Source organism: Leptopilina boulardi, unplaced genomic scaffold (genome assembly GCF_019393585.1).
Source record: "Leptopilina boulardi isolate dan_hultmark-lab unplaced genomic scaffold, ZJU_Lbou_2.1 LbouV2_216, whole genome shotgun sequence".
Classification (NCBI taxonomy): Eukaryota; Metazoa; Arthropoda; class Insecta; order Hymenoptera; family Figitidae; genus Leptopilina; species Leptopilina boulardi.
In genome coordinates, this window is record NW_026137770.1 from 3,233,317 (window position 1) to 3,248,109 (window position 14,793).

A 14,793-nucleotide genomic window follows, 5' to 3' on the forward strand; every position below is an offset into this window, starting at 1 on the left:
GTTTTCAGGTTATGTTGAAAAGAATGACACTTTTATATATAATAGTTATGATTTTTCAAGAAATCCACTGTTCACATTTTTGCTATTGGATCAATTAAGAAATTTTTCCCCATATATATTTTGCAAATCATATTTCTTGTTACAGAAAATAGCTATAATATTATTATACTATGGTCATGTATAAAATATAAGTTAACGACTAAACTGAATATGTGAAAGTGACACTTGTAAGGGCCTTTAGTAAGGGGTTTACGCCCCATTTTTGAGATATTTATCGCGGTACACGTCAGCACTATGGCTGCTTTGTAAAACAATATTTTCGCTACAATAGAGAACAACGTGTTCTTTCACTTGCAAATAATCATGATTTTTTAATCTTTTTTCTATGCTTGCAATTATTTGAGTGTTGATCAAATTAATCAGAAAGTAATATAGATTATAGGATAGATTTGGTAGTTTTTTTGATTTTGAAATTTGTAATATTGCATATATGTGATGCATTTTAATTAAATTTTTTTTGAATCAAACAAATTTTCTTTGAAACTAAGAAGCTTTTTTGTTGCAAAGAAAATTTTATTTTGAATGAAAGAAAACAAGTCAAATTTTAAATAATTTAATTTTAAAAATTCGAAAAATGAAATAAAAATTAAAAATTGTTATTCAGAGGAAACAATTTAGGTAACATAACCTAAACAAGTTGTAAATTCAGAGGTTCATTACATGAACATTTTGCTTCCTCTTTACGATCAGCAAAAAAATTTGCTTCCTCGTGAAGAAAGCATTAACATTGAAATAAAAATACAAAAATAATATAATAATATAAACATTTGAGTACCTATACATTTGAGTGAAATTTAAAGAATAAAAAATCAAAAATTCACATTATAGCTGAAATTTAAAAATTATTGAAAAATAATATATAATTTATAATTATTTACAATAATATCGATTCGTTTCAATTCAAAGAACACAATTATTTTATATTTAAACTTGAATTTAAATAAGTACAAAATTTTTCAGCTAAAATGGGAATTTTTTATTTTTTAACTTTCATTAATTTATTAAATTTACCTTAAATGTAAACTTTATATATACCAATCGATTCGTTTTCATGCAAGGAATACAATTATTTCATCTATAAACTTAAATTTAAATAATCACAAAATTTTATAGCCAAAATGTGAATTTTTGATTTTTTAACTTTCATTAATTCTTTAAATTTAAATTAAAACTATACTTTATATATAATATACTGATCGATTTGTCTTGACGTAAGGAATACGATTTTATTATATATAACCTTAAATTTTTCTATTTTTAAAAAAGACGATAAATTTTTTTTACCTATTTGGGTATTTTTTAAAATCCTTTGGTCAGTTTTCAGATATTAATATGATAAATAAGCCTACCAAATTTTAACTAAATCCATTAAAACCTGTTAAATTTTTCTTCTAAACAAAAAAGGGATCCACACACACATACATACATCCGGACAATTGATCAGGATCTCACATAACATGTTTCTGTTTGTTTATTCCGCCACTTTAAAAGTTTTTATAAACGAAAGGACTACAAAGCTCCTCCACGAGAAAGCAAAACATTATTTTTAGGTAATGTTACCTAAATTCTGCATTTATAGTGTCAGTTATAATAACGTCAATTAACAAATGATAAAAGTGTAAAACAATATGTGAAAGGTGATTAAAAGTTTTGATTAGAAATTTGTCGAGAAAAGAATTAGGAACAATATAAAGTTGGACATTGTAACAATTATATGTTTCTTAAGATGTGATGTAGCTATATCTCACGTTGAGTTGAGACGTATACTATAAATTGCTTTTTAATTGCAACCCTGAGGCATTTGGACAGAGTTAGTGGAGGAATATGAGGGGGAAGACGACTATGTAAATCGATCTTTATTCACCAGACTGTTTTGCGTAGGATGTGCAAAGAGCATTAAAAAAAACACACATTTGCGACATGAAGGTTATTGAATGTCGACTGCCCTTATCAAACTATCAACCTCTGAAAGATATATATTAAAAAAGAAAAAAATGATCGTAAACTCTTTCACTCACAAGAAAATAGATTATATTGTGTATTTAAATATCCTATTAATGTTAGTTTTAATATAATTTTTCTAATTCTATCTTATAAACAAAAATTTTCTACATGCGATAAGATGTAAGTATACATTAATTGATTTAAAAATGTTTTGACAAAATCTGTTAAGAGATACATAAATTAAATAATCAAAAAATATATTTCAAATATGTTTCAATATCGTGAACATAACTGTCTCTTTGTTTTCTTTTTCTTATAACGAGACCATCGTATACTATTCCTAAGTCGAAATAAGTTCAATGTAGACTAAAAGTAGGACCAATGTAGGTACCATTTAGAATTAATGTAGGTTAAATGGAGGTTTCATGAAGATTAAAAGTGAGTTAAATGTAGGTTTAATAAAGGTTCATTGTAGGTTCCAAGGAGGTCCAATACAGGTTCAAAATAGGTCGATTATAGGCTTAAAGTATATTCAATGTAGATTCGAAGTATATCCAATATAAATTTACAGTAGGTTCAATAAAAGGTTTAATAAAGGTTCAAAGTAGATCCAATATAGATTAAAAGTAGATTCAATTTAGAGTGAAAATAGGTTCAATGTAGGTTTAATATAGGATCATTGTAATGTCAAATTAGGTCCAATATAGGTTTACTGTAAGTTCAATGAAAGTCGATTGCGTAGGTTCAACGTAGGTTTGTTATTAATTTAATTCAAATAAAAAATTATTTTTGTAAAAAAAATTTAATTTACAATTTCCTCTAATTCTCAAATTACTGCAAATGTAGGAGAAATAATTTTGCTACCACATTTACTATCTCATAAAAATGTTTTGTGATAATTCAGCAAATTCTTTTCTTAGTAAAGGTAATATAAAGCTTTTTTGGTTCAAGATTCTTAATAAGATGTGAGAAAAAGAAATTATAACGTCATACTTTTTTCAAGTAGATTTAATATTTTATTTGATGCAAGCAATTATAAATAAACCCTTTAAATTCTGGCAGATTTGTAAAACTTTTTTAAAAAAATGTTAAATATAGAAATCATGTAAATACATTTTCAATATTATACATTTAAAATTTATATAATCAATTGAAAGTTAATAATACTTTAAAAATTAATTAGATAATTTAAATATATTATTATTTATAAAAATCAAATAAATATTATATTATTAATATATATTTATATTTATTTATTTATATAGTAGAAATTGTAGAAATTGCCATATTTGTCCCAAAAATGGCTTGAAACGCCTCACCTAATATGGACCAGCCCTTGGAAGCGTCAAAATGTGGCTTCATCTTGTGGCCCAAATCGGGTAAGGCGTTTCATGCCAATTTTATGGACGCCATGGCGTCCAAATCTGCAGATTTGGCCAAGGTTTGGGCCATTGCAAAATTTCTACATGGGTACTGATGGTATTGTAGATATATTTTGCATCTGCGCAGAAACTGTATACGAACATTCTGCGCAGACGCAAAATATATCAAATGCCTTTAACCTCTCGGACTGTCTGTCCTAACCGCAATTAATATGTACTTCGAGTTACGTGGAGAGAGACTAGATCTAGTCTCCTTATTGGTCAGATCTAGTCTCTTCTGCGCAAGTCGAAGTAGATATTGCAGTTGGGACAGACAGTCCGAGCCCGAGATTCCCCGAGAAATTTCTCGTGGGAATGAATGCTGATAGGCTGATTGTGCACCAGCCATCATCCATCTTGGCTTTCCCCCACCCAACTTGAATAACCTTATGCACCACAGGCAATCCCCGCAACTTGACTATTTTCCAAAATTTTCTCTCCTTCTCAATCTCGCAACCTGACCATCTTCCCCCATCACTAAAAACCAATGATTTCAGGACTGTATACTTTGACTATAGTTCATAGAGAACAATATTCTCCACAACATTATTATGAATATGATAATTTATATCGTTGCGTTGTAATATAGAAGTTATATTGTAATTCATATATAATTAATAATTACAATATTAATGAATATTCATTATATCAGCTTGATAAAAAATTAAAACAAAATACATAGACGAAAAATGAATTCAATTTATATTTGAATTCTTAATATTATTATAAATAATTTTCTATCAGTGAAAATAGAATGAATTATTTTTTAACTGTTAAACATCAATAACTAAATAAATAATTATTTAATAATTTATTTTTATTAAAATTATGTAATTATTAATTAGAACTTTTATATTTACATTAAAATTTAAAATATTAAAAAATGTTTTTAAATAATTAAGAATAATTACTTTCGTTGACAAAATACTCAATTTTCAAAATTATTTTCGTTTTAATAAATTTATATAAAATTGATACCACTAAAATTTGACCACTGGACACTATGTGTAGATACAGCACTGTTCACGTACGAGAACTGACACTTTTCTTAGTCAGGTTGCGAGGATACGAAATGGTCAAGTAGCGGGGATGGTCATGTTGCGAAATATGCAGGTTGCGGGGATTGACTGTATTGCATGAGCACCCTTAATTGTATTGTTATTATATACTGTTGAAAAATGAATTAAGAGATTAAGCTTAATTTCTATTTTATGTTAAGAGAATAAATCTGTTAAGTTCTTCTTGAAACGTAATTAAAGTGCGCGCGTAAAAATTATAGGACGCGCACGTTTTCCCACCCATAAATCTTCAGTCATAGTCCTTTGAAAATTGAGAACTGAACTTAATTAAGCATAATCTTCTGCAATTAGATTTGAAAAGAAACTCAATTTTATATAATAAACGTGGATACACAAACTAAAAATGTATACATATATATTCTTCATGATATTGCAAAGGCGAATTTTTATTAATTTAACGACCGATCTCTTTCAATGTCCCATTAATCATTATTCGTCGTCTTTTGAGCGAACCTTGTGGGCGTACGACGAGACAATGATCAAGAGAAAACAAAACAAAAACATCTAACAAAAAATACAAAAATAAAAACACACGAAAAAGATACGAGAAATAAATAATATACGGTAAATTAATATATAATATAAATATTTTTTATCTTAATTTCTTTTTGAAAATAATGTCATAACCTAATTATGATATGAACTTAAGCTTGTCAAATGTAAACAAATCGAAAAAATAATAATATATATATATATGTAATACAAAATAAAAGTTAGTCAATAATTGGTTACATTTTTGGTTTGGACATCTTAGACATGCCCTTAAATATGTAAACGTTTATAATTCACCTCATTGGTTAAAGTAGCGCGCGCATATTTGAAACAACTTATTTTTAAAGTGGCGCGCGCTGAGTTGACCAATGAGGTGAAACCAATAGAATTTGTACCGACAGAACTCAGTCGATAAAGTCGCATAGGGTGAGTTTACTGTGAAATACTATGAGAGAAACGCTGAACGAATCGAGGAAAATCCTTTCTTAAAAAAAAGAGTGATGAACTGAACTCGAAAAATATCGAAATAAGGACTCGAAAAATATCGAAATAAGGAATGAGCATTGAGAATGTGAAATCATTATAGAAAGGCGACACGTATATCAAGATTAGAAATGTATGTAGGTGGTGCTGCAGTCGCTTCTTTCATTATTGAAAAATGAGCGCTATTATTTAAATTTATTAGGTTATTTATTTCTGAACACGTAAAAATTATTTAGATTATTTTATAGTTTCAAATTAACATATTGAAATGAAAAATTACTCATTTCAATATAAGTTAATATATTGCGTTTTTGTTTACTTTTTATTAAAAAGAAAATGTCAAAATTATTACTACTCTTCCTATTATTATTCACAAATGAGTTACAAAATAACTCTAATATAATTTAAATTTTTAATTTTTCAAAATAGTAATTTCATTAATTAAATTTTTAAAAATATAAATAAATTTAAATATAATTTTTCTGTTAATTTTGCGTGCAAAGAATTATGAATATTAATCATTAAGTTTGATTTAACAATTGAATAAGTAACTTAAAAATTTTTTAAATGAATTATTTGTAAAAAACAATGAAACCCAGTTCATTTTTCCATTAAAAAAAGAAAAAATTGATTGCACACAAATCGATTGAATCAATATTTTTTGAAAATAAATAATTTTAGAAAAAAAGAATAACTTATTCAGATAAAGCCACTTGATTGGTCGAAATAATTAGCGCACGATAATTTTAAAATATGTAATTTAACTTCATAACACTTAAATATTATAATATATTATTTTCATTTGCCATGAATTAATTATTTTTTAAAAAAGAAAAATAACCATAATTATAACTACAGGTAGTGAAAAATATTGTTTTTAAAGAAATTTTTTTTGAATTTATGATTTACAGAATGTAATTTTTTAAATTAACCATTTCTGTGACTACTTTATGAGACTGAAAAATTTCTTTTCTCTATATTTGAAGGGTAGAATGACAAAAGGGGTCAAGCGCCAATTTATCGAAAATGAGGTTTTTGCATAAAAAAATCAAGAAAATTCATTTACACATTTCTGTAGAAGGATTTCCTTTTTTATTGCGTATTTAAATCAGTTTTTCATAAAAATTAAATTAATAAAATAGCCTCAAATTTACTTTATTGCAACCTGATTGAAAAACAAAAGAAAGTGGTGAGTCAATAATATTATCAAAATAAAAAAAAATATTATTTTTTTAGGTTTTATTTTAATATTTTATTTTAATTTTATTTTAATAATATTTTAATTAATAAAATTAATATTAATAATAATGTATTTTCAATTTTAAACAATTTTAAAATCATTTTGTTATTAATTTTTAAATATTTTTATGGTTATACTAAGTGAACAATTGAATTTAAAGATGAAAGTATTGCTCAATTCCAAAGCAAGCAATTAATTCTTAATTTTCTTGAAAACAAACAATTTTTTAAAGGAATTTTTTTTTCTATTCTTTTCGTCGATTCCATAGAAAGAAACTAATTTTCCAGTTTTTCTTTAAACTGTATATTTTTTTTATAATTAATGTTTAAAGAAAATGTGCGCAGTTGATATAACCTCAAGGAACCACAGTTTTTTTTAATTTTATCGTTAATATGTAGGTTTATTTCAACAAATTGTTGTTTATTTATTAAAACATACTAATATATCGAAACGGTTTTCTCAGTTTTTTTTTAAATGACCTGCAAAATTTTTAAAAATGTTTTTTTTACTTCCTGTAAAAACAGTGAATTGGCGCTTGACCCCTTTTGTCATTCTACCCTTCATTTACATTATACTTTACAATTTATCAGAAATTTAAATTATTTATCCAAAAAGTTTATAAAATAGAACCCTTAAATAAAATCCATTAATAAAGTATTTAATCAACAGACTATAAACAATTATAAGTAAATTAGTACGAAGTAGCATAAAGATGAGTATAATTTAAAATAAATAAAAAAAGCAGAAAATGATTAGTGCAAGAGAGATTATAGCGTAAATCAATCTCTCTAATTTCACATTCATAATTTTTTTTACATTTTGAATCGATATGAAATAAAAAACACAAGATGAAATTAAATCATTTTTTAAAATGAAATGAATAAAATGGAAATTGAAAAAGGAACAGAAGCAACGAAGACGGCCGCTTGCGGCCGTCGGCGGCGCTAGTCTAAGTAAAAAGAAGAAACAAATGAAAAAGATTATTTGTCTAATATCCTATATGATGACCGTATCAGTCTTTATCGTTTTATATGGAGTGGAGGAGGAGTACTTTCTGCAATTACTTTGCAAAAATCGCTCCAAATACGAACATTTGTGGTACGTGAATATAGCCTTTCCTTTTCCCTGACGAGAACATTCCATCTGATTGAAGGGTTCAATAAAACTGGAAATGGCTCTTATCACGAAGACAACTCTTTCCGTGCTGATTGGATGTCTTCAAATCAATTACACTCGTTTACAGACATAGGCTATATATATATATATACGCGATATGAAGAAAGGTACGTAAAAATAGTAAACGAATTTTAGGTTATGTTTATGACAATTTTACCTTGATTAAAAGATCCTTTTTTTGGTTTTAGGTTCCTTTCTTCAGATTGCGTAATATGTATAATGTATACCTATACCTATATATTTATTTCTTGAATAGACTCTTTTAGCCAACCTCGTAACACAAAAACTATATAAATGTATAATGGCGCTAAATTTAAAAATTGGTTAAGTAAAATGAGTCAATATTTAATATAATACACTGAAAAAAAATTTATTTGATTCAAATAATCAGTTGCTTTATCGAATAAATATTTATTTGATAATAGTCAAGTAATTGATTATTTGAATCAAATAAATTTTGTTTTTCAGTGTAGTGTCGTTGAAGAACAACTAAAGTCTGAAGATCTAAACCTGCGAATTTTTGGGACAAGAAATAGAGTAGCAATGCTCTCAAACGGAACATTCATTCTTATATATATATACTATATATTATGGTTCTCGCAAACTAAATCCGCATATAATCTGCGATTGAATTTCCGCTCTAATGCTTTACTTAAAGAGATTAAATTACCGATATCTAATATTGGGAAATATTATATCTTCAATCCAACCAGGACTATACAACGACTTTCCACTCAACTGAACCAGATTTCATTTAATAGGATAATATATGAATTAGATAATGAGAACATCAGGTAAATCACTTATTGAAATTTGGTTTTTCTTAATTTATTTTTTGATACTGAAAACAATATTTTATAATAAAATTTAAAGTTAAAAAAAGTAGTAAATAAATTTTTCGTTCATTTGAACGTTCAAAACTTCAGGCACGTAAATAAAATTTATTAAAAATGTTATTACTTTATTTTAAGAATAAAATCATATTATAAATCTTAAATAAGGAAGAAATGTAATTTTCAAATAAATATAAATTATAAAATTAAATCTATATATATATTTATAGAAAAATGCGACTACACCCAGAAAAAAAGATTTCTTTCATTTAATGAAAACAATTTCTTTGGCAAATTTTTCTTTGATTTAAAGAAAATTTATTTCTTTCAAACAAATTATCATTGATTCAAAAAAAAAAATATTATTAAAAATTATATTTAATTCAAAAAAATGTTTCTTTGACTCGCTATATCAATGTTAGAATTTCTTTGATTTAATACGTAAATTTCTTTAATTCAAAGAAACTTTCTTTGAATTAAGGAAATTTTCTTTGAAACTAAGAAGCTTTTTTTGTTTCAAAGAAAATTTTATTTTGAATGAAAGAAAATAAGTCAAAGAAATTGGTTTCTTTAAATCAAAGAAATCTTTTCTTTGGATGCGTAAAATTAAAAATGTTCAATAAATGAAGTTTTGAAATTCTCGCTTGTTTAATTTTATAAAATTTATATGCATGTTGAGAGAAAGAGAGAGAGAAAAAAAGAGAGAGAGAGAGAGGGGGGGGGATGAGTGCAGACTATTGAAATCCAGTTCAAAGGTGAATGAAATCGATGCAGGTAGAAATTTTCATACATAAATATTTATGCTGGTCCTGACGAATCTCTCACGAAACGAGTAGCACCTTCGTTCTTATATGTGTATATTAAATTCGTTGTATGTATATACATATATAGTGTTTCAATGTCCTGCGAACTCTAATGTCAAAATGAACACCGTAAAAAAGAGAGCGGTAATTAATTTTAATTTAATATTATTTTGTAAATATTTATTTTTTATTAATTATTATAATACCTTATTATTCGTTATATGTAATTTAACTGTTTCACCTTATAACTATATCCCAATATAAAAATTGATATAAAAAAGAAGCGGTTTATAAATCTTAATATAACGTAATTGTTCAATACACAAATGTTAATTTTATCGGGATCTTTATTCTTAAAATTTAGGTACATATCATAAATGGATCTAAGATTTTGTGGAAAAATATAAAATAGGTTTAGGAATGGTTGTTATGTGAGAAAACTAAAATATTTTATTAAATTAATCATTATCAAATGTGACACGCTCTGAAGAAAAGGACCTTAGTAGCAAAAAATTATAGGTTATGTTTTTGAATTTTTAAGTGAAAATACACATAGAGGATCAATTCTCAATATAAATTATTAATATTTAAGTCTTCATTACATCCAAAATATTTAATAAAAGCTGCTTTTAATTTTACAAAAATAAAAAGAAACTTTAAATCAAAATAAACCTACTGTAAACATAACCTATAATTCGATTGCTTCTAAGGTCCCTTTCTTTAGAACGCGTCACAAATACTTAACACAGTGACGTCAAACCTAACCTCAAATTTTCTAAAAATTTGCAAAATAATAATAATAATTAACTCCATCAAAATTTTCACACATAACAGCCATTCCTCATCATATTTTAGACATCTTCACAATATCTCAGATCAATTCATTTAATATTTTAAGAGTAAAGTTCCCGACAAAATTAACATTACGGACCAAACTGCGCTGTTAAGATCAAATTTTGATGAAAGAAAGAAACTTTGTTGAATTTAAGCTCAAAAAAAACAACATTTTAAGTCTTCTTTTTTACTGCAATTTCTCATTAGGAGCACGTATCAAATTCAAGAATCATAAAAGGGACAAAAGAAAATATAAGGATTACAAGAAGAGACAAAAGAAACTTGCCAAGAAAATCCAACACATCCCTTCATGTACGTCCTTCCCATATAGATATATCGATATCAATCGCTATATTAATTCTGTGAAATAAGAAGCACTGTATATCCAAGAATGGTCACTTTCCCTTACACATCTATATATAAAATCAAATAGTATCACTAAATCACGATCACTATTTATGATCCGGAAAACAATAATAATAATATATCACATAGTCACAAAAATTAGACACTTTTTAAATTTTTTATTGAAAGTCACCCTTGTGAAAATTATATATACCAAAATTGAAAAAAATAAATGACAAGAATAAAAAAAAAACACAGAAAGAAACTTCTCTTAAAAGGCAATGGAATGCTTTGGATGATACGTGGACCGCGCATAAACGAGGATGAAATCTCCCAAGGCATGCGGAGAGAAACTGAGAGGTAGAGTCGGTGGATGCCAGAAGCGAGGCATCACGGTTCCTTCCAACAACAACGAGCAGGCCGTCTGTCGTCGACCTGTGTGTAAGGCCCCTGTTGTTGTGTCGAGTGGAGGGGAAACACGGACCTGGAAAGGGGGTCCCAAAGAATTGCATCGTGTGGTAAGGTGGAATATTATATACCTACATATATAGTTAATTCACATAAATAATTTTCATTTTTCAAAAAATTACATTTTTTTATTTAAAAGTATTACTCTTTCTAAGATCTGTAGTCCAAATCCAAGTGCGAAATGTCAGGACTGCAACCCACCTGATCCAAGCTAGCATGGTAAGCTTACCGAAAGATTGCAGTGTAAGGTTACTGCAAGATTGCAAAATAAGATTATCGTAAGATTGCAATGTAAGATTACTGCAAGATTACACAATATAATTATCGCAAGGTTGCTCAGTAAGCTTGCTGAACGGTAAGCTTGTAGCAAGGTTGGTGCAAGGTTGCAAAATACCCCTGCTTTAAACTTAAAAAAAAAATTTTTAATGTAAAAAAAATGTTAGGTTCAAAGCAAGGTTATTTGGCAACCTTGCACCAACCTTGCTACAAGCGTATCGTGTAAGCTTACTGAGCAATCTTGCAATAATTTTATTGTGCAATCTTGCAGTAACCTTACACTGCAATCTTTTGGTAAGCTTACCATGCAAGCTTGGTAAAAGTAAATAAAATCGATTGCTTATATAGTTTTCAATGTTATTGTAAATGTACTATAATTATACTCACAGTAAAATTGTGGCTAAAAATAGATGAAAAGCCCCTAAAAATAAGTGGTACCAACCTGTAACAGAAATCGAGTTCAAATATTAATTGCAGGGCAATGTAATTTTATAATAAGAATTTATAATACCTACTTTAATTAAATTAAAGTTCATTAATATTTAAAAATATGTATTAGTATTTATACATATGCACTAAATAAAATATGATATTGAATCATTAAGATCTCTGCCAAAAGAATTATTGAAAATTTATGATTCAACAGCACACATGCATATATAAAATTTTTAAATATACGATATGGGGCATTCTATGGGAAACTTTCATTGAAAATTTTTTTTGTCCAAAACATTTTTTTTCGAAGTCTATATGAAAAATAAGGAAATACGTATTTTTTTATTTTTTTATTTGATGAAAATGAAGGAAGTTATGATTTTTTGAAATTTAACGTCAACGAAGAAAGTGTGTTTTTGGAACATTTTTTAATCTATTGTACTAATAAATTAAAAATTATGCTATATATGAAATTTGTTTATTTTTTCTCAAATTTTTCAAATATGTGTTCAAAAATAACGTACCTATAACAGAAGCAACAAAAAAGTTGAAATTAAACTTATAAAGTGACACAGAAAATTAAAAGGCATTAAAATAAGCTGCAACGCTTATTATTTTAATCCAATTTTGCTTATTTTAATACCAAAATGGATTAAAATAAGCAGAATTGGATTAAAATAATAAGCTTTGCAGCTTATTTTAATGCCTTTTAATTTTCTGTGGAGTTTTCTCCAAAGAGGCACTTTCGATTTTTAATTTTTTTTTGCATTACAATCTCTGATGACTGAAGAATTTTTTCCCCTATGTGCAAAAGTGGTACTTTTAGTTTTTAAATTACTATTTATAATTTTTTTAATTACGGCTCACAGAATTTAAGCATTTTTTCTACAAATATAACCTTTTTCCATTAACATTCATTTGTTTTTTTATAATTTTCATAAAAACATACTAAAAATCGTTGCGTCGAGCATAAAAATTGTAAATAGTAACTTCAAAACTAAAAGTACCACTTTCGCAGATAGGGGAAAAAATTCTTTAATCATCAGAGATTGTAATGCAAAAAAAAAATTAAAATTCGAAAGTGTCTCTTTTGAGAAAACTTTATAAGTTTAATTTCAACTTTTTTGTTGTTTCTGTTATAGGTATGTTATTTTTGAGCACATATTTGAAAAATTTGAGAAAAAATAAACAAATTTCATATATAGCATAATTTTTAATTTATTAGTACAATAGATTAAAAAATGTTCCAAAAACACACTTTCTTCGTTGACGTTAAATTTCAAAAAATCATAACTTCCTTCATTTTCATCAAATAAAAAAATAAAAAAATACGTATTTCCTTATTTTTCATATAGATTTGGAAAAAAAATGTTTCGGACAAAAAAAAATTTTCAATGAAAATTTCCCATAGAATGCCCCATATACAATCTATAGTTATAATATAGCATTATATATATATCATTACTGGCGCAGTACTGGCCCCAGTAGTCAATTTTTGATAGGGAATATTTAATTTAATAATAAATAATTATTTTTCAAAAAATTAAATGACTAAAAAAATATTATTTCTAAAAATAATTGAAATAGTTTCTCGTAATAAATAGGAAAGGGAAAATAAAGTAGACATTATAAAAAAATTGCAAATGGGTGACGAAGCGAGGGTACGCGATGCAGTGATATCGATATAAAACTTCAATATAAAAGAAATCAAGGGTCACTGGTACGTGATGAGATTTCGCGCATGAAGATTATTAAACGAAGTAAATGGTCTCTTTAAACATGATGGATATAATGCAGAAACTTAAATTATTCTACCTCATCTCTGCAAAAGAGATAAGGTGGGAAAAACTTAATGAACAACATATATATATATATTTGTAATTCACACGGTAGAATCAATCTTTCTCCAAATACTTCTTAATTTATTATTCTGCATTTAAAAAATTTTCTAGACATTTATACGCTAGGTTGTAAAATAAGTACTAGCTCATATTTTATTTAAAATTTTACTACAACACTGTTTTGGTAGTGTTTTTAAGACATTAAGATGTTTAAGATATATATGATATAAGATACTTCTTTTTGCAGTGAAATTAATTATTGTTGGATGAAAAGAACAAAAATTAAAAAATCGTTTTTTAATAATTGTTAAATGGAAAAAAGTATAAAGTTAATTTGCATTGAGTATAAATAATAAAACTCAAAAAGATCAAACCAGCGCGTCAGAAATCTGGATATGTATATAGTATAAGACAAAGAAGAACGACAGTAAGATGTACTAAAAAAGGGTCGAATTCGAAGAGAGGGTAAGAATAAGGAAAGAAAAACTGAATAATGCAGAAGGTGCTTCCAAGTTTTTCAAAGGCCATCGGCTTCAGTATATATATATATATATATATAAACTGAAGAAGGAAATCGGCTTGTGCGGATTCCAAATCTTTTTTCGTTTGACAAGTCGGATTTACCTTTCCTGATCTTTCTTTCGTATGTTCTTCCATTACTGGGGAAAAAAAACTCGTGTTTATTAAATTCTTCAAAAACATTACTTTATAAAAATATATAACTCCTTAAACAATTTTAATCGATGGTTTTATTGCAATACACAATATAAACTGGGATTTTTCTTTGTTAAGTATGATTATGAGTTTTAAATTTAGCGCCATTATTTATAGTTTTTGTGTTATATGGTTGGTAGTACTACAAAACTTCTAACCTTAAAATTCTTCCTATTTTTAGGAAACAACGGATCATATATTATTATTTGCAGTTGTATTTCATACTATAACGCAAAAATTTAATTTTTTTTTAATCTCACAAGTAAAAAAAAACATATACTCATATATATATAAAGAAATAATACAATGATTTGGTATAATATTGAAAATTACAAATATAAAACATGGA

The 14,793-nt window shown here is 26.4% G+C and overlaps 1 protein-coding gene across 6 annotated transcripts in view; it reads right to left on the reverse strand.

Moving 5' to 3' along the window:
- LOC127279341 (kazrin) overlaps positions 1-14,793 on the reverse strand; it is a 165,294-nt gene that overhangs the window by 88,517 nt on the left and 61,984 nt on the right. Inside the window, exon 1 of one of the 6 annotated variants that reach the window (XM_051301645.1) lies at positions 10,652-11,097. The exons of the other annotated variants lie outside the window; for them this stretch is intronic. The gene's annotated coding sequence lies outside the window, so the exon portion shown is untranslated. Of the gene's footprint in view, positions 1-10,651; positions 11,098-14,793 lie in introns of those variants that run through there. 6 annotated transcript variants of the gene reach the window in all.